The sequence below is a fragment of the Triticum aestivum genome, chromosome 2B (assembly GCF_018294505.1).
Source record: "Triticum aestivum cultivar Chinese Spring chromosome 2B, IWGSC CS RefSeq v2.1, whole genome shotgun sequence".
In the NCBI taxonomy this organism is placed as follows: domain Eukaryota; kingdom Viridiplantae; phylum Streptophyta; class Magnoliopsida; order Poales; family Poaceae; genus Triticum; species Triticum aestivum.
In genome coordinates, this window is record NC_057798.1 from 4,377,054 (window position 1) to 4,398,368 (window position 21,315).

At 43.0% G+C, this 21,315-nt stretch overlaps 1 pseudogene; it reads right to left on the minus strand.

The window, feature by feature from the left end:
• Positions 1-4,559: 4,559 nt before the first annotated feature.
• On the minus strand, positions 4,560-12,170 carry LOC123043042 (putative disease resistance protein RGA3; annotated as a pseudogene).
• Between the last annotated feature and the right edge of the window lie 9,145 nt (positions 12,171-21,315).

Here is a 21,315-nt window from a genome sequence, read left to right on the forward strand (position 1 = left end):
GAATTGACTAAATAACTGAAACAGAAAAAACTAAGGCTGTCCTCTGGTAATATTTGTCTTGGTCACATTTTATCGAAGGATGAAACGGAGAGGGGGGAATTTTGCCGTGGATAAAGAGTGAATGCAGCCACACACGATGGTGTGCCTTCGCATCACCCACCAAGATTAACATCGCCGTCGCGCACCTGTGCGACTAGCCTACCAGGCAACCTCTTATTTAAACACAGTGACTCACGATAGTTTCAAATATGTTCATTTCCCACAATATACAAAATTTAAGATAGTTTCAATTTTTTTTAAAAAATCATATTTTTTCATAAAAATGTAACTTCAATTATCAGATTGACATGTATCTTGAATAAAAAGAAATTTGTGTGAAATGTATGTGGAATGTTTCTGGAACTGATTGAATATAAAAAATAATAGAAATGTGTGGAATATACGAATTATATTTGTACATTGTTTTGAACGAATAAAAAATTGATAGTTGTATGAAATGCTTCTGAAACTGATTAAAAAACAATTGAAGTTTGTTTGAAATGTCCGTGAATATTTCTGACATTGATTGAAATGTCACTTGAATAATTAAATTTTAAATATTTATAGCTATAATTTTATATTTTGGGGAAGATTATGTAAGTGGCAAGAAAATAATTGAAATTTTGAGTAATATACAACAGTATGAATTTTTGAAAATGAGACAGAAATAATGAAGGATTCGTGTAAGAATATACCCATTGGAGGAAGACATATTTTGTTTTAATTTTTTGTGTTGATAATAATAACATAAACCAAACTCATTTCAAACAATACTGTTTTGTGATTAGCATGGATGAGTCCACAACACCCGGGCGGCGACTATTAGGTTTAGTTTGAATTGGTCGTCGCCCAAATATTGTGGTGTGGCTGTCAGTTTTGAAATTTGAATTTGTGTAGCTATGTTGGAGAAGGGGGTGTGGAAAACTTGACCAGAACACAATAGAGACTTTGTGAGAGGCAAGCAAGCAAACAAGTTATTGCGGGATACTGACGTCCCGTTCAATTGAATTCTACTACAGTACGTTGGATGAAAGATGCATGAACCTGCTCTCGAGTAGTTGGCCCGCCGTGTTAATTTCTACCCTCTCTCTCTCTCACCGAGCATTTTTTATGACTGACTGCGCACTCTTGTGCGTTTGTTGGTGAGCAATGAATGAACTGAGGTAGTAGTACTACTCCGTATTTGTTTGTGAAGAGCCAAGGCAAGCCAGGGAGGGAGGCTGGTCATTCATCATTCCACTGAACTGAAGCAACCTCGTGGGCGAAGGGCAGACAGCTACTCGAGTCGATGGCTAACAAGGCCGGACGCCCGAGAACCCCTTAGTCCAGGACTCTCTCAGTAGCCCTTGAACCTGCCTTCAATTACGAGGAGTCTGACGCGCAGATTTGTCTTCGGCATTGCAAGGCGGGTTCCCTTCTTCCGAACTCCAGAATAGTCTTCGGACGCAGTGAGTATGTCCGGACCTATAACATGAATACCAAACCCACAACCATAGAGAGCACAATATTCCACGAGTCCAATTTGCTGACAACCTTTCGTAACGTGACATCACACCGCGGCCCGGTTATTATTCGAACCGTTTTCTCAACCCGCTACTTGCACATATTGCGAGGCGGTTTTATTGGCACGTCTCGTCGAAGCAGAGATCGTGTCCCCTTATCACGGAATTCTCATCAATACGGGCGTGGGTAACCCAACCGCGCCATTAGTACGGTGCTTGGGAAATAAGCGAGCATCTAGGGCAGGTGGGGAGGCGCATGACCCCTGCTGCCTTTATAAGGAGGCAAGGACTCCTCTTTTTTCTTTTCACCCTCACCTTCTTCTTCCTCTGCTCATCCGTTCTCGAGCTCCAACGCCCAAGCTTTCACCTTCCTCGCAAAAACAGTCCAACCATGTCCGGAGCGGGAGGCAAGTGGATGGCCTCCTCCGTTACGAAGGAGGATATCAAGAAACTTCGGGGGGCCGGATACCTGTCCACAGATATCGCACATCGGCTTCCGGCCAAGGGGCAGATCATTCCTACCCCGAAGCCCCAGGAGAGGGTAGTGTTTCTCTCTCACTTCGTCTGCGGGCTGGGATTCCCCCTTCACCCCTTCGTCCGCGGACTGATGTTCTACTACGGGCTGGACATCCATGATTGCCCCCAACTTCATCCTCAACATCTCGGCGTTTATCATCGTGTGTGAGGCGCTTGAAGGTGGGCCAGGGCGGTGCTGTCACTGCTCAAGGGCCCGCCTGCATTACTACCAGTATCCTCACAACTCAAATCAGAGAAAAAAACAAGACAACTCGAAAAATTAGTGCACTTATTTTAAAATGGAAGGAGTAGCTGCTGTTTTTTTTCCAGAGAAAATCAAAGCTTGCGCCTCCATGGTCCTATGAAGATGAGGCGGCGCCGACAAGAGGCAAGCGAAACCCTAGCTGATCGCTTTGATCGTGGGAGCGAAGGGGTGAAAACAACAACAAATTGAAGCAGAGAGCATTACATTGGCGCTCCTTTGCTTGTCATATATAAAAGATGTCACACGTTATGCTACTGTTATGGATCATCAATGCAGTTAGGCACTTGGGATTGTTTATGTACCGAGGGGTTTACTTTGCTTTTCGTCGTAAGTCTGTATTTAACATAAAACCGTGTTTTCATAAGCGTGAACACTTATTTACTTGCATGAAGAATATTTAGGAAAAATGTCTGCCAAATTTATGTACATAACGCTTGAGTATTTTTCAAATACGTGCGTACATTTAAAAAATTGTGCAAAAATAAGTTTATAGCTTTTAATGAATCTTTTTTAAAATTCTTATTTTTTAAGAACATGAACATTTGTGAGAAAAAATTAAACATTTTTTAAAAGATTTGAAACTCCAAAAAATAAGAAAAAGAAAAAAAGGTAAAGAAAAGTATAAAAGGAAAACTTGTGAAACAAACAGAAAGAAAAACATCGAACCAGACAAACCGCTATTAAACCTATGGAAGAGAATCAATTCGAAAGAAAATCGCTCATGCTCTTCTGCTATTGAGACCTGACACATGAGGCCGCCGCTGTGTATTTGCCGAACAACTTGACACAATAAACTTCAAATACAGAACTCGGGAGCGAAAGTACTCTTCTCATCTCGAGCTCGGCTGAACAATAAGATTAAAAAAATCAAAATAGTCTGATTTTTTTGCAGCAAATATTGAGAAATGTTTTGATTGCTTGCAAAATTTAAACATGGAATGACTTTCATGAAAGACGTGGCAAAAAAACGATGCTCCAAAATGCTTTTGAAAATAACATTTTTTGGAGCATTGATATATTTTTTTCACGTCTTCCACGAATGTCATTCCATGATGAAAGTTTGCAATTAAGCAAAAAAATTATCATTGTTTACAACGAAAAAACTTCATAAATTTTTGATTTTTTTTTATTTTACTGTTTATCCAAGCTCGCATGAGCTCGAGCTAAGATCAACCGCTTCCACTTAGGAGTGCCTATTTCGCGCCTTTAGCGCTCTACGTCACTAGCTTAATGGCCCACGGCCTAGTAGCGCTAGCTCTTTGCTCCTCTCACCTCATGCATAGGTGCACCTTTTCTCATGGCGCTAGCTTAAAAAAAGACAGCGACCGCCGGCTAAAAAAAGAACTCTCTAGTTTCTGGTAGATTTGAATTTTTTCACAAAATCAGTAAGCATTAACAAATTTTAAAATATGTTCATGATTTTTTTTTAAATTCATAGGTTAATAGTCACAATTTTAAAATTATTCATTAAGTATAATACTGTTCACTATTTTGAGAAATGTCTTCGAATTTTACAAATATTCATGGATTTGAGAAAACATTTATGAGTTGTAAAATTATTGAAGAACTTTTAAAATGTGCCAAAATTTTAAAATGCTCATTAATTTTTAAAAATGAGATAAAAGAGGAGAGGAAAAATGAAATAAAATGAACATGGGAAAACCGAAAAGAAACGCATATGGTTGAGGGTGCATTTTCTTTTCTACGGCCGTGGATGAGAAGAGATGTGGGTTTGAATTTGTAACGCAGGTTGCAATCAACTTGCACACAGGTAGTCTTACCTCTGGGTACTTATGATTCAATTCTGGGAATGGATTGGCTTGAAGCGCATAGTCCAATGACAGTGGATTGGATTGCTAGGACAACCGTGATTAACACCTCCAAGGGTTAATGTCCAATTGCAAGGACATTCTTCAGTTAGCACAAGTACAGAGATTGACAGTCTGCAGTTATTGAGCATGTTGAAGCAAGGTGCTGTATCTCATATGGTTCAGATATATCAGGTGGAATGAGTACAGGAAGAAAAACGAGCTGTAAGCGATTGAGGTGTTGCTCAAGGAATTTGCAGATGTCTTTAAAGAACCACAAGGCTTACATCCCCGACGCATTCATTCCTGAGATGATGCCAGTCAGGCCCGGCGTACTGCAGCAATTCATATTTCATCGTCAGGGTAAATTAATTTCAAACTCAGGCCTGGTGAACGTACAGTTGTCACACCACCAAGCACCTAGGTGAATTCAGAGGATGACCGCGAGAGAAACATATATCGAATTAGGGATGCACGTTTACGCCACCCAGGGCACGGCGGCTACGGGTTTACCCCCAGTAATAGGAAGATGAGCTCCAGGGATCTCATATAGATCCAGGCATTTTTACCCATTACAACCAGTGAAAGCTAACTTCAATGCTAAAGTAAAGCTGGTGAACAAGGAAGCAGTGAAAGGTAATTCAAATAGCGACGGCTCCTGTCTTCAGAGCCATTCGATGCGTGATGAGGGGCGGTGGTGTGTCGTAACTCGGGACGAAGCGGTAGGCTGCCATTAGATGAAGATCAGATGGTCGACGACGAGGCCGCCGCGCCAACCGCCGGGTGTCGATTTCTTCAGTTAACAGCATGACAAGTGTTCATTTCTTCAGAAGATGTAGTCTGGTTGTTTCTGAAAAGGAGATGTGTAAGTAATTGGCATGGCTCTGCCGGTCCGAATATTTTGTATTACACTAATTGTGGATGACCGAAATACTAACCATCGCACGCACGGTGTGAATGTGAATGGTGTACTCATCGAAGCAATTTTATTCTGAGCGGCATCACAAGGCTGATGATGGGCTTCAGATAGTACCACCTAGCTGCAGGCTACGCTTCTTCTAGCCTGGGCAGTGTTTCTGCTTCTTCTTCCTTGCATGGCTTCAGATAATCCGTGGACTGGTTGCAAGTCAATCCATCACCCTCCTTGGCAGTCGATCGATTCTGAAATGTTTTCAAGTCGGTTAACCGGATAAGAAGATGGAGCTGGTTTGCAGAGTTGAAGTTCGCTGGGGTCTTATTACCTTGCAGGAATGGATGTTCCTTCCACGCAAGCAAAATCACTGTGAGCCTGTAGGGTTAAAGGTAGTATCATGCAATTGTGAGCTTCATATTTGCTGTACTATCGTATCTCTACTTTTTTCCCCCAAAACAGTAGCTAATCGTGATAATCTGAACTGATGATGAAGAACAGTTTGAAGTTTGAGAAACATACCTGATTCAGGAATCCAACTTTGGCCCTTTTCCCTGATTCCTACTGGTTCAATCCATACTGCAGAAACATAAAAGTTAGTTATTTGGTTGTAACCGACATATGCTATTTCGTTAGTAACAAGGTCTTGTAAACTTACCGTAATAATTCTTACATGAAAACTGTATTTTAGTATGGCCCATAACTGCAACCTGAGTTTCTTCAGGAGATTCCTCACAACAATTTCACACCGTGGAGAGCCATGATACCGGCCACATTATTGGAGGCGTGCAGCTTGGAGATCCTTGAATGGTGGATCTACAAAACGAAGCAACATCATAATTGAGGCTAGCTATCAACAGTACATGCATGATGTCCGACTGAAATATGTAAAGGATCAGTCAGTCAGAGCAAGGCACTTCCAGCTCCGTCGCTAGTTAGGCAAGTTTCACATGATGTAAACAGTTGAACAGCAAGTGAATCACTAGTTAGGCATTAATCAACATCCTGATTCACTGTGGACCTGATCAGAACAAATTGCTTTACCTGTATTCAGCAGTGATGGGAACAGTAAAAAATAAATCACAGAACACGGAAAACTGTATGTCCCTAATCAGTATAGGAGATTGGAAAGATCGAACACCGAAAACTGTTGTAGCTCAAAAATAGTAAATATGTAATCTTCTATAGCTCAAAACTGAAAGCATATTGAATAGGTTGCAATCATGCACCTTGATGCCTTTCTGAAATTTCAAAATTGCACATCCCTGCAATGCATTACCTTTGGACTGCTACTACCCCTATGATCTGAATTGGCTCCAGGGGTGCAGTGCTATGGTATGCAGGCTATTCCTGCGATCCGTTGATCTCTAAAACTGGACTCTCCAGGTACACCGTCAGTCTTCATGAGTTTTGGACAAAATGTAAACAAAAGTAGCTACAAAGCCTACCAAACAAACACTAGAACACTTGAACAGCAAGCAAACAGAAATTAGCAATTCAGGAACACCTGGTATTGATAGCAACTCAGTAGTCTATGAAAAAATTGATCACCTTAACATCAGTAGCTTGACCAAGTCTCAACATAGTACTAATATTTTGATCGTGAAACCTGAAATAGGTATGGCTGGAGTAAAAGTGATTTTTTTTCCCGATATTGATGTGGACACCCACTGACGAAAGTTCCTGCATCCAACTTGCAAGTAAAGGCTCTGCATCAAAGAACCAAGAAGGAGCGCAGTTATAGTTCAGTTCAGAAATATGTTGTTCCTGCTTTGCGTCAAAGAAAGGTGCTGACAAGTTGCAATCACAAAGGTAGTACAGCATGAGTAAGGTTCCAGTTTAGATGTACTTACCAGATTTAAGCCACAGGAAGGAGCAAATGTGTTTGTATGGGAAGGGAAGAGCTGTACAAGGCTAGAAGAATGTACAAGGGAACTCCAAGGCATTCTCCTGTACGGTAGATGGGAACAAACACAGAGTTATTAAGCAGGATTGCAGGAAAAGAGCTCACGCAGTATGTTTGTGTTAAAACACAAGAAAGTATGTTTGTGTTACCTTGGATCAGTCGTATATATTGATTTCTGGGATGGTTCCCACTACCCCCCTGCAGTACTGTTTTAGCTCCTTGCTGCATTTAGTGCCATCTAGCTTTTCCAGTGAATCCGGGAGGGCATCGTTGGGCAATGACGAGATGGCTGGACAGTAGTTGACTGATAATCTCTTGAGGCTGGTAAGGTTACGCAGCCCTGTAGGGAGTTGTTGAAGGTCCTTGAAATTCCAAAACCACAGTTCCTGGAGGGAGGAGAGGAGTTGAAGGACGTCCCCTTGCTCCTTGCTAAATCGCTCTATCCCTTCACACCAACTCCCCCAAAGTTCCAGCTTGGTGAGGGAGGAAGAGAGGGATCTGCAGACGGGTGCAGCAAGAAGTCCTGTCACGTCATTTGTTTTAAGCTCACGCAGTGTGGATGAGACAAGCTGTGTCTGCTGCTCTTCACCTCCCTCGGCATCCTCCAAAGCCCGTCTGGGATTGGGATCCCAATCAGAAAAGAATCCAGGGCTGCCCATGACTTTTAATTCCTTGAGATGGCCCCCGGTGGTAAGGAGAGACCACAAGCCCTGACATTTTAGATCCTCTCCACAACAATACAATTCTAATCTGGTGAGAGAGGAGAGGTTTGAGAGGGGCTCCAGTGTCCCCATGCCTTTCACATCCCAAAGCACCAGAAACTGCAGGGAGGAAGGGAAAATGTGACGGGAAAAGGAGAAGGTGGATAGAAACTTAGGGGACCCCCGTATTGTTAATCTCTGGAGGGATCGCAAGGCTTGGAGCCATCCTCCTCCAGGAACAAGAGTTGGCGGGTCCACCTGGACCAGCTCTTCGCAGCGAAAGAACTCCAATTCCCGTAGTGAGTCACATAGATGAGGTGGGAAGAGCAGCACCCCATCGTCCTCTTCCTCTGCTGCTGCTGCTGTTATTTCACCTCCCCCCATCTCTGATGCTTCTGATGTTTTTTGTTGCACATCCACCCCATCTACCAGCTTTTTTATGTTTTTACACATCCATATTTCCAATTTGGAGAGCTTTGGGAAGTGGGGAAGGAGCTCTGTCAACTCCTCCCCACTATTACCTTTCATGTGCTTGATCTTAATATGTTCAACAGGGAGCAGCCATTCCACATCATCCTCACCTCTTCCTAGTGGTCCAACTAGACCAACTGAATTCTCTACAGTCAATGTCCTCAGGGAGGTTAGCATCAGAAGGTGCTTCAACTCCAGAGGTGGGCATTTCTCCAGTGTCAGCTTCTCTAGACCTGTTTCTTTATCAAAAACTAACACTTGGTCTATGCTATGCAGATCATCCGTTCCTTCAATTAGCAAATTTACTCCATCTGATGATTTTGAGCACTGAAGCCTCTGTAGTAGCTTTACCCGCAGTATCAGGACATGACGCAGGCTTTCAATCCAAGACATGGGGATCACTGACAAGAAGAATTCTGGACAGTCACATATCTCAAGATCTTGTAGTTTGGGGAACCAATCTGGGGAAATTATGTGGTTTGAGAAAGGCAACCCCAACAGTTTTGGGCACTCTCTAATAACCAGAACTTGCAAAAGAGGGAACATATGAGCATCTGGTTCACCCAGGGAAGACTCTTGTTCAGTTGGGTAAACCCATTTTTCAAAACTTCCTAGGCCAATGAGTTTAAGCTTTATTAGCCTGCAGAAGCTTTTCTCTATGATAAAATCCTTCAGTCTGGCAATATTCTCCAACCTTAAGTCATGAAGATCCCACGCCTTCCCTAAAGAAGGGAAAACTTCCCAGGAAACACCATCCAGATGAAGAGATTGTAGAGCTTCAGCAGCGAACTCATCACCTAGCCATGTTGGACAAGAAGGGCCTCCGTGATTTCTAATGCACAACACCTGAAGATCTCCATGTGGCTGAAGGCTCTCAAGAACCGCTGCTTCCACACCAGGCTCAACACTAGATCGCTTACTATCCCAACGCAATGTTAACCTCCTCAAGTATCTTTTCTCAATCAGTTTTGCTTGAGCTGCTTCTTCTGATGTATCTGTCTTCTCAAGGTTGTAGATGCCAAGCTCCCTTAGCTTGGTCAAGTGTTCTAGTTGCTTTGGTTCAAACCCTTCACCTTTTTTTATTGACTTGAAATACCTTTAACTCTTCTAAGAGTTTAAGTTTACCCACATTATAAATATCAGAATGAAGCTGATCATCACTTGGGACATAAAAATGGCACAGTTTGGCAAGGTTGCTCATGTCATCAGGCAAATCACGACTGCCATTCCACCATTTAAGATCTAGAATCCTTAAATGATAAAATTTAGAGATGTTCAGTGGTAAATGCATCTGGCTCTTACTTGTCCCTAGACATAGGTATCGTAGGTGGACAAGTATTGAAAAGTTATGTAACATGGACTCCACAGGACAAAGCATGCTGGGCAAATGAAGAACACGGAGAGCGTTCGCTTCCCCAAAAAAATCACCAAATATCTTGACAAAACCTTCATCCATTTTTCCAAACAACATCAGTGTTTGCAAATGTTCAACCTTCATTCTTGTCTTCAGTTTTTCCAATTCACTCTTTAATTTTTCACCAGACACCGCATCGTACTTACGTAAGTCATCTATGCTTATAGACAAGTGTCGGGTGGTAGTCTGGCTTTTTACTAAGCCAACATCAGGGAGACGTAAACTAAGACAATCATTCGATGCAACCTTCAATGCCAACTCATGCAGTAGGTCATGCATGACATACCATGGATCACCACCAGTTTCCACTTCTCTGAAAAATCCATGGGTGACTAAATCATTTAAAATTCTCAGACCGCCTTCAAAGGTTGGGTTTTGACCACAAGGTGTCAAAATATCTAGTCCGATCCACAAGCTGATGAGCTCGTGACTTCTGAAACGGTAATCTTCGGGAAATAATGCAGAACAGGAAAAACACCGTTGCAGATGGAAAGGCAGAAAGTCATAGCTAAGCTCCAAGGCAGCCATAATTCCATTGGTCTGTTCCGCCCATTGTTTACTGTTTAGGACCCTTCTCCAATGAGCCAAACTAGGGCCTCTCCTCAATAATCTACCAACGGTCTTTGCTGCAAGAGGGGAGCCTTTTAGTTTTTCCATTATCTTATTTCCAGTGTCAAGCAAAAAACGTTTATCCCCTGGACATTGCTCATCATCAAAGACATATACAAAGAATAACTTCCTAAATTCTACAGGTTCTAAACCATTCAGTTCTTCCGGACAATCTGTTGTTTTAACCATCTGTGCTATTTCTTTTTGCCGAGTTGTTACTAGAACCACGGAACCCTTTTCTTCTGACTTGCCGAGTATCAACAACAGTTTTTTCCAATCATCCACATCAGTAAACTGCCATATATCATCCAATACAACCAAAAACCTTTTGTGTTTCAGTCTGTGCTCAATGAGCTCTTGTGTTGTACTGTACGCATTTTCACCTTCAACTGGACATGTAACTCTTTTAATCTGTTCTAGCACCTTGTCCAGGTTGAAACTGAATGACACACATATCCAAATCCTGACCGAAAAATAATTCTGCACTTGTTGGTTGCTATATATGTGTTGTATCAGAGTTGTCTTCCCCATTCCCCCCGGACCAATAACGGGAAGCACAGTTAGACCCTTGTCACAGTATTGACCCTTGGTGATATCATGTATGATGCTATTCATGACACGGTCCCTCCCATATATTTTTGGCTCTGCACTCTGAGGTGTGGTGGTGGGACGATGCTGCGCAATGTCTGGGACAGTTCTAGGGCCACAACCCAGCAGAATCTCATTAACATCCTTACGCACAGGGTGCATTTTCTCGACAATGTCCTTCATCCTTTGGGCGAAATCAACCCTGTTAAACATCAAGATATGGTGTTTCTTGCGTCTGCTGGCCTCCTCATCAGCCTGATTGGCGCTTGGCTCCGAGGAGGAATCGTCACGTAACCTCTTCCTACCACGCGGCCAAGCAAAAGATGCCAGGTGTTTGACGGCGTGACAAGCATTGAGGGTAAGGCCATGGATGCCACTCCTGCCATGGAGCTCGTGGGCAGCATCGTGCGTGCCGTGGAGCTCATCATGGATGCGGAAGTAGTCCAGCTCGTCCAGCAAGTCCTCGGCATTGTGTGCCAAGTCCCGCAGCTTCTGCAGTAGTATCTCCATGGCCCCACCGCTGAGCTCCTTGCGGCAAGCATTCTCAAGTGTGGCCTCCACGAGCAGCAGTTCGGTGCCGAGAGCCTCGACGCTCGGACCAAAGTTCCTGGTGGCTGCCCAAGCCCCCAGCACGCCGTCGGCAACGGTGGCCAGCGCCTTGGCCACGATCCATTGCGCGGCACGGAGGGCGGCGTCGGCCATCTCCTGACCGGATGCAGGGATGGACGACATGCAGCGCCTGCATCCCGGAATCAAAAGGAATTCGATGGTAAGTAGGCTGCAAATTAAAGGAGAGGAGAGGAGAGGAGTGTGTGTATACTGTATAGTACGTACGTACGTTGGCGTAGCTGCAAACTAAGAAGGAATTTTCAATCACAAGAGAAGAGAAATAAAATTAAGGCATCAGGCCAGTAAACTTTCAACCACAAGAGAGACAGAAACAAAAAATCCGGGCACATAAAAATAGCATAATCGGTTAAACTATGTGAAAAGAAAAGAGCATAAGCGGTTTCTTCATTTTTACACTAACTATACTATATGCGAAGCACATACTACAGTAATAAAAATGCTTAAATCTTGTGTATTTCTCTGTGGCCAACCAAACTTATTGAGGCATTCATCATTCAAATCCCACAAATCCGACCTAACCATGAGAGAGAGAGAGAGAGAGAGAGAGAGAGAGAGAGAGAGAGAGAGAGAGATCTGACCTGACGCTGCGCGGCGGGCAGTACGGTGCGGCCGGCAGGTTCAGATCCGGGAGCCGCCGTGGCCGTGGTGAGAGGGCGAGGTGCGCTGCCGGAGAAGAGGCGGACTGAGCCGCGTTCCTGGAGGGCGAGGCTGAGGTGAAGAGCAGTGGAGAGCAGAGGAGCGCCGGCCGTGGAGAAGACAGACAGACAGACAGCACAACCAGCTCGAGAGAGTGAGTGAGTGAGTGCAAGACCGAGACTGGGACTGAGCACTAGTGGTTGTTGTCACAGTGCTCTTATCTTACCACCTCTGGATCTGGATCGGACGCGCACTGTTACCCGATGCTATCCGAACTGGACTAGAGTAGCAGTATTATTATTTTTCTTGACTTCACCTACCCCAAGGCCTTTACTTACAGTATATATTGTTTTTCGACGTTCTTACTTATTGCTACTGCTGTTTGCATCCACCACAAGAATTAGGGGGGAGACCAGTATAGGATTTGTCCTTTAGGTGAGATTGTAGAATCAACCCCAACATTTCATATTTAGACGATTAAGAAAATAATTTACAACACATCTGTGGGATATGTCTATAAATTAAAAAAAAAAGCTCAAAACACAATCTACAGTTAGATTCAAAAAAGACAAATTCGATTATTAGTAGTGTCAGCTTTTGGGGAATAGTATTGGACACTATTCACATCCAAATTCTTTTGTTCTCTATGTGGAGCTCGAATCAGAAGCTAAAACTTTTTGAGATTGTACATTAAGAGCATCTAGAGCCGAATTTGGCAAATCCGGGCCCTCAAACTGCCCGCGGATGCACTCCGGCGTTCGGACCACTGCCATGTCCGTGTTTGACTAACTTGACCCACCAAAACCCTCCTCCCTCGGCCGTGTGTTTTTCCGGCCAGCGTCAGTTGCCCGCATTGACGCCGGCCTAGAGCGGACGTGATCTCTCGCTGGTGCAGGCATTGAAGCGACTTGTCGACCGTGCCGTGTCCGCGGTGTCTGCGCATGTTCAGTGCTAGAGAGACGTTTACCGTACGGGATGTGACGAATATCTACCATGCCCGTTCAATGTGTGTACGTCCATATGCTGCCATTAAGCAGGCTCGCTAGCCGAGGAACCAACCGAATACTTGGCCTCACCGGATTCCGCTATTTAAAGGCGGCCACACCCGACTAAACTTCACACCACAGCACATGCGCTCTACATTCTCCTTCCTCCACATCCACCATGACGGCACGCTCTCCGTGGGAGAGCCTGGCATCGGAACAGAAGCACCATGTGGCTGCCTGGCTATCCGGCCGCGCCAGGTGAATCGAGCCTGAGGTCTCCAACGATGTGTAAGGGGATTTCCGGTGTTGTCTACAAAGTAGGTGTGTAAGGGGATGTCATCAACATTTGGTATGATAAACGAAGTCTTTCTATTTTTTTGCCCTCCCTCCGTCTCTCACCAGATACCAAAAGCTGGAAGGTAATGCTCCCACCAGATCTGATCAACTAAACTAATCGCTGCCAGCAAAGCATCCCGTGGAGCCAATGCACTCAATTTGGACCTTTAGCTAATTATATTACATACTGAACTGCCGGCCTTTGTTGGTTTCCTGGTCGATGCATGAATGTATACCTGCTCCACATGATACCTTTGGTGTAGTGGAGTAATCTTTTTTTTTCTAGCCATTGGAATGTTGTTCATGGTTGCCCCCATATTGTCAAATCCTAGACCCGCCACTGGTAGGCGAGGGTGATCTGGTTGGGGAAGCCCTATGGACGGTGCCGCGACGACAAAGGTGACCATGCGTGCGGTGTTGATGGCAGCGTCCTCGAACCGCTGGAGTTCCCCAGGGAACATACGGTAAAGATTGAGATTAATTCACCGGGTGTTTTCAATTCAAATGGAGCCATGAAACAGAAGCAGTTGACACATACTTATTGCAAGAAGAATTGAATGAGATTGAAGTGGAGATTAAGAACCGGTGACCATAGAATATTGATGCATTAATCAAGTTCAGGAAAAAAACAAATTTGTTGATGAGATTAGTCTATGTCATGAATGGCACAGCTTCCTGGACAGTACTAGTCATGATTCGCCATCTTGCGTGGATTCGCTTGACGATACACCGCCGTATGCCGACGATGGCTGCACCTTGCAGTTCACTTGTGCATTGCCGCTAGGCCCCTGAGATTGAGAAGCGACTCCGCTGTGCTCAAGAGGAAAACGGGAGATTTGCCCTGTACCAGAAGCCGGCGGGATGCATTAAAAGGAGAGACAATATGGTGCTTTAAAAGGAAAGCAGTCAATAAAGAGGGAGAATATGATATTAAAACGTGTTGAGAATTGTGCCAGTGTGTCACAAAAGTGCTTTGCAGCACCTGTTAACTAATCAGCGATTAAACAAAGCTAATCGTGCTACACTTGCTTGCCTGTAAAGGACAAGTGTGAGGCGAAAGCACTAGGCAGCTGCATAAAGCCAAGAGAGTAGTAATAATCAGGCTATTAGCTGAACTTCTTGTCACACCGATTTTAAAAAAAAGGACAAGGGGCTGACATAAGCTACAAATAAACTAGTACTCAGAATATGCCCCTGTCGTCCCAGAATATACTCTGTACGTATCAGGGAGACGCTCGGTGGTCTTCTTAAAAGGAATACAGCATGTATTTCGATACATTAGGCCAAGGCTCAGCTCAACAGTTGTTCTACTAACATGTAATATATATCTATGAGATTTTAGCATTCCACAAAAAACAGAGTAGAGAGAGCAGCGTGCAAGGTTAAGTTTGAGAGTGCTAACAACACTGGACATCAATTCAACATATTGAGCATTTGAGCTATGCCTGGAGTTGATACAAGAGAAGGTAGGATATATCAAGAGAGACCAGGATCACATTTGGTTTGGCTGCTGGACAAGCAAGCGAATGGGCTCCTTCAGTGTCAAGGCCTCTACTGATATGCTGCTAGTGAACTGACGGAGCATCAGTTGTGGTGCCCCTGAAAAAGTGACCATCAAGCTCAGGTTGGAGGGGCCAGTGACCTGCTTGAGCCAATGATGCCATGTGAACTGCGAGCTTGGTAAGGTGAGTGTTAAAAAGACGGGCGCCTAGACTCGAGTTTGATGATATTATACGGAGTACTTGAATTGGCTCCCACAACACAAGGCCCAGCTTTATTCCCTTGAAGCTCAAGCTCGCCTCTTAATGTATGGCGTGGCTCGCCATTACTTAATTTTTGGGGATTTAGATGTGCAATACTTAATCATAAAATCAATAACATTAGACTTAGATGTGCAATACTTAAAGCACATCTAGATGTGCTTTAGCAAACCCATTAGTTCATCTACTCCGTTTGAAGTTATAGGCCCCCGTACTTTGCTTCGTTATAACATGCACAAAGTCTGCTCAATACAGCTAATCATACATGTGCGACCTTAGAAATTATTACTCCCTCGGTTCAATAATATAAGACAATACGTGCTTCCTTGAATCTGCAAACAAATGATCTTCTTATGAGCATATGAATTAACGGGGGGTAGCGGTACAGGTCGCAAGCACTTCCTTGAGAAAATGTTTGCATTTGCAAAAAATGTTCACTGTTTTGGAAAAAAAAAACTCCAAATTTTGAAAAAAAAAGTTATTTGCACTTTCTTAAGAAAATGTTTGCATTTGCAAAGAAATTGTTCACTTTTTTGAAAAAAGTGTTTGCACTTCCAATAATGTTCACTTCCTTCAAAAATATTCAATGATTTTAAAAATATTTGTTTGGGCGTTTCTCAAAAAGATGAATGAAAAAAAATACTATAAAAAACAGCCACTACAGTAACCTGAGACGCTACATTATGGTCCCAAGTGTCATCTTGCTATATTACTTTGTAATGGGCCGGTCCATTCGGGGGCTTGCCTATGCGAAAGAGCAGCAAATTGACCGCATCGAGCGTTACATTGGCGCTCCCCTGCTTGTCATACATGAGAGGTGTCCCACATTCTCCCACTGTTATGGATCATCAATGCAGTTGGGAATTTGCGACTGTTTATGTACCGAGGGCTTTACCTTGCTTTTCGTCAGCCAATTTGTACTTAACTTTAAATGATAAAACCATGTTTCCATAAATGTGAACACTTATTTACTTGCATGAAGAATATTTAGAAAAAGGGTGAGCCAAATTTTATACGTAACGATTGAATATTTTTTTTAAAAATATGCAACAACAATTTATAACTTTAATGGACCTTTTTTAAAATTCTGAATTTTCCAAAACATGAAATTTTTTGAGAGAAAGCTAAACAATTTTAGAAGAGTTGAAACTCAAAAAATATGAAAAATAAAACAAATAAGTAGTATAAAAGAAAAACCTGTGAAAAAACAGAAAGAAAAACGTCCATCCAGACAAACCGCTATGAAACCTATGGAAAAGAATCAATTCAAAAGAAAATCACTCATGCTTCCTCCTATTGGTACCTAGCATATGACACCGCCCCTGTGTATTTGCCGAACAATTTGACACAATAACCTTCAAATAGGGAACTCGGGAGCGAAAGTCCTCTTCTCATCTCAAGCTCGGATGAACAGTAAGATAAAAAAATCAAAATATTCTGATTTTTTGTAGCAACCATTGACAAATGTTTTGATTGCTTGCAAAATTTTATCATGGAATGACATTCGTGGAAGACGTGAATTTTTTTGTCAATGTTGACAACAAAAAAACTTCAGAACTTTTTGACTTTTTCATTATTTTTATGATTTCTGTTCATCCGAGATCGCATGAGCTCGAGCTAAGATTAACTGCTTCTACTTAGCAGTGCCTATTTAGCGCCTTTAGCGCTCTACGTCACCCGCTTGATGGGACACAGCCCTGTACCGCTAGCTCTCATGCTCCTGTCACGTCGCTAGCTAGCATGCATAGCTGCAATTTTTCTCATGCCGCTAGCTTAAAAAAGGCTGGCTAGAAAAACAGCTCTCTGGTTTTTGATTTGATTTTTTTTCACAAAATCAGAAAGCATTAACAAATTTTAAAAGATGGTCGTGATTTTTGAAAAATGTTCATGGGTTAATATTCATAATTTTATAAATATTCATGAATTATAAAAAATGTTCAGTATTCCTAAAAAGTGTCTGTAAATTTTACAAATATTCATGGATTTCAGAAAACATTTATGAATTTCAAAATTATTGAAGAATTTTAAAATTTCCGAATTTTTAAAATGCTCATTAATATTTAAAAAGAAAATAAAAGAGGATACGAAAAATTAAATAAAACGAACATGGAAAAAACTGAAAAGGACCAGAAAGAAACACAGAAAAGGAAAATATTAAAAAAATTGCGAAGAGCTTCTAGAAGCTTCCAAAAAGTAGGTGAAAATGGCACCATCCGCAAAAAAAAAAGAATAAAGATTTCGCAAACAACATAGAGGAAGAATGAAATGCAAATCCAAGGGATGTGGTTGGGGTGTATTTTTTTTCCTGCGGGCACGAGTGAGATGTGGAGATGTGGATTTGACCGTTTAAATTTGTAACGCCCCGGCAAAGAAAGAGATATGAACAGTTGCAAAATGAAAACTGAAGTGGAAATTGCGTTAATTCAATTAAGATGGGCATGGCATGCTCATTGCAATCAACTTGCGCACAGTTTGCTGCTATCTCCTCCGGCTATTTTTCATCGTACGTCAGGGTAAAATCCAAACTCAGGCCCGGTGTAAAATCCCTCTCTGCTTAATTGAAAAGCAGAGCTCCTGCTAGTTTCCATCAAAAAACTCTGCGTCTGCACTACATGCAAAGAAAGATAGAAATCCACACCCAATCTCTGCATCATTGAAAACTAATTAAGCTCTGTTTTTGCAATCGAGCACCAACGATCCGGAAAATTTGAAGAAAACAGCCCCCAAATCAGTTTTTGGTTTTTTACACACTGACACCGTAACAAGAAGAAACACACCAACATGAATGAGCAGCAAAGAAGCACACCGGCAATGAAGGGAGGGAGCCCCTCAATCTTCGTTAGCTGTACCTGTACTACATGTTGTTTTCCCCCGACAGTGAGCAATGGTACACGTTCACAACACGCATTGGCTGTGATGTTGAGCAATTGGTCAAGGGTGATCTCGTGACACAACTCCTGCCCCTCGTCTTATGTTAGCTAGTTAGAGCTGGCAGTCAGAGTAAATAACATGAAAAGTGTCGATTTCTTTTCTTCAGAAGATGATGCAGTCTGGTTGTTCCTGATCAATGGCGCGTGCTCCAGTAAGCAGGCGCGCAGAGTAGCATTTCTGTAATACAAATGAAGGCCAGGACTTGCAAGCAAGCATTTCATGTTACATCTGGAAAATGTAATACAAATGAAGGCCAGTAAGCAGTAAGCAGGCAGGTAGGTACCCTCCATTCCATGTTACATCTGGAAGCTTACTGCTTACTGCTTACTGCTGAGAAGAAGAAGAAGAAGAAGAAGCCGAGAAGAAGAAGCTGACCATTTATTTCGCCAACAGGCAGGTAGGTACCCTCCATTCCATGTTACATCTGGAAAGGACATGTGTAAGTATTTCTGCACGGTTCTGCCAGCCGGGGTCAAAATATCGTTGCCATATACAGAATGAACAAACTACTAACCGTTGTTTAGCGCGCACAGTAGGGTTGTCCATGTCTAACAACATTTCTCCGCACTCATGATCTTTCCATTCCCATGATGGGTGACACACTCATCACCGTCCTTGGCAGCTTTGGTCTTGGCCTGTTGGGTTGAATAAAGATAGTAGTACCCTATTATTTGTGAGCGACATGATCATGTGATAGTTTGAAGTTTGAACAGCTGAAGAAACTGCAACCTGAGCTTCTTCGTGACAACCCTCAAAATTGGATGAAAATCGATGCAGAAACTGCAACCTGAAGGCACCAAGGCACCAGAAGCACCCGCCGTCTTTGATCCATCAGCGTACACCTCATCTTCGACTATACGCTTGCCGATCCATCGACGAGCCAGCCGCAAGATACTCCGAGAGCAAACCCTATCAGCTGCTGTGCACGACACCTCCACAACACCAGGCACCATGAATACGCATCTCTACACCGACTGCCGAAACTGCACCAACGTCACCATCGACCGATCTGCAACCCGCGCCACTACATCGACCCGATGGCTTCGATCACGCACACAACTTCGATCCGACCTCCTGCTTCATCAACCATCCCGGCCGTCGTGGCCAGCCCATCTACACCGAACCAACGTGCAGTATACATCTATATTTTCTTACACTATCAACAGTGAACCAAAAAGCACCATACGCCCAACACGGAGGCATATTGGGCGAACCGTGGCTACTTCCTTCTCTCTGTCCTGGAGTGATTGACCTAGAGCATGAAGCAACGTCATAACTGAGATGAGCTACCAACAGTACATGATGTCTGACTGAAAATAGGTAAATGATTAATCAGGGCGAGGCACCTACAGTTCCATCACCAGCTAGGTAGGCAATTTTCGGATGTAAACAGTTGAGCAGCAGGTGAATCCCTGGCATTAATCAACATCCTGATTCGCTGTTGACTGATCAGAACAAATCGCTTTACTTGTATTCTGTTTAATATAGAAGACTAGAAGGATAGAACACTGAAAACTGCATGTCTCTATTTGATATAAGAGATTAGAAAGATAGAACGCTGAAAACTGTTATAGCTAAAAAAATAAGAAGTAATCTTCACATAGCTCAAAACTGAAAATTGATGAATAGGCTGCAATCATGCATCTTGACGCCTTTATGAAATTTCAAAACTGCACAAGCCCTGCAACGCATTACCTTCAGACTAATACTGCTCCCTATGATCTGAATTGGCTCCAGGGGTGCACTGCCATGGTATGCAAGCTATTCCTGTGAAGATCGTATACGCCATCAAAACAATAAAAAATAACAGTTATGATGAATGGAAGAATATCTGGTATTAGTAGAATGAAGGCTGAACTGAAAAACTGCAAACCTTATCTGTTGCGAGTAGACCTGATAGGTATCAGTAGAATGTAGACTAGATTTAAAAACTGCAAACTTTATCAGTAGCAAAACACTGACAATTCATTGTTTCCCATAATTATGCCAAGATGATCTTTGATCCCTATGAACTTTGGTACACCATCAGTATTCATGGCTTTTGGACAAAACGTGAACACAAATGGCTGAAAGCCTACCAAACAAACACTATAACACCTGAAAAGCAAGCAAACAGAAGTTAAGAATGCAGGAACCCTGGCATTTTCAGTTTTATAAGGATCAAGAGGGAGCCCAGTTCCTGCTTTGCATCAAAGAAAGGTACTCCAAAGTAAGAATCCGAAAGGTATTTTAGGTGCTGAACAAAAGAAGAAACCAGCTGTGCAAACAGCTGGCTCGCATGTTGTCTTAAAGGTGGAGCCCAATTTTAGAACACCGTGTGCGGACAAAGCATTTGAATGCATGAATTATATATTGGCGCGTACAAGAGGCCAATCTGCATGCAATGTGTATCCTAGTCTCTGGAGTCCATGAGCATCTAGCGAGGACTGAATCCCCATCTTTTTTTTCTGCTTCCACCAAATTATCTCTTCTATCTAGTTTCTGGTTGCTAGATAGATCAACTTCTCCTAGTTTATACACTTCTCCACCAAAAACCCCGAATATTGCTATTATTATTGTGTAGTGAAAAGACCAGAGCCAATCAGCACACGCTGAGTCTTATCCAGTTTAGATGTACTTACCAGATTTATGTACTGGAAGGAAGACAGCAGCCACAAGATGCTCATGGCATGCATGTTGCAAATGTGTTTGTATGAAAAGAGCAGAGCACTACAAGGCTAAAAGAATGTACAAGGGAACTCCAAGGCATTGCCCTGCACAGTGGATGGGAACAAACACAGTGTTATTAAGCAGGAGCTCAGGAAAACGGAAAGTGAAAAAATACAAAAAAAGTGTGTCCGTGTTACCTTGGATTAGTAGTCTATTATGATTTTGGGGATGGTTCCCACTAACCCTCTGCACTGCTGTTTTAGCTTTTCATTTCGGCAGGATCTGACATTTAGCTCTTGCAGTGACTTGGGGAGGCCATCGTTGGGCAATGACGAGACGGCTGGACATACAATGATTGATAATATCTTGAGGTTGGTAAGGTTGCCCAGCCCTGCAGGGAGATGCTGAAGGTCATCAAAATGGGTAAACCACGGTTCCTGGAGGGAGCAGAGGAGCTGAAGGGCGTCCTCTTGCTCCTTGCTGAAGCGCTCCTTCCGTTCAGACCAATTCCCTACAGACCCATCCCCTGAAAGTTGCAGCATGGTGAGGGAGGAAGAGAGGAAGCTACAGATGGGTGCAGAAAGGAGCCCCGTCTCATCATCCGTGCAGAGCTCCCGTAGTGTGGAAGAAACAAGCTGTGTTTGTCGCTCTTCTTCTC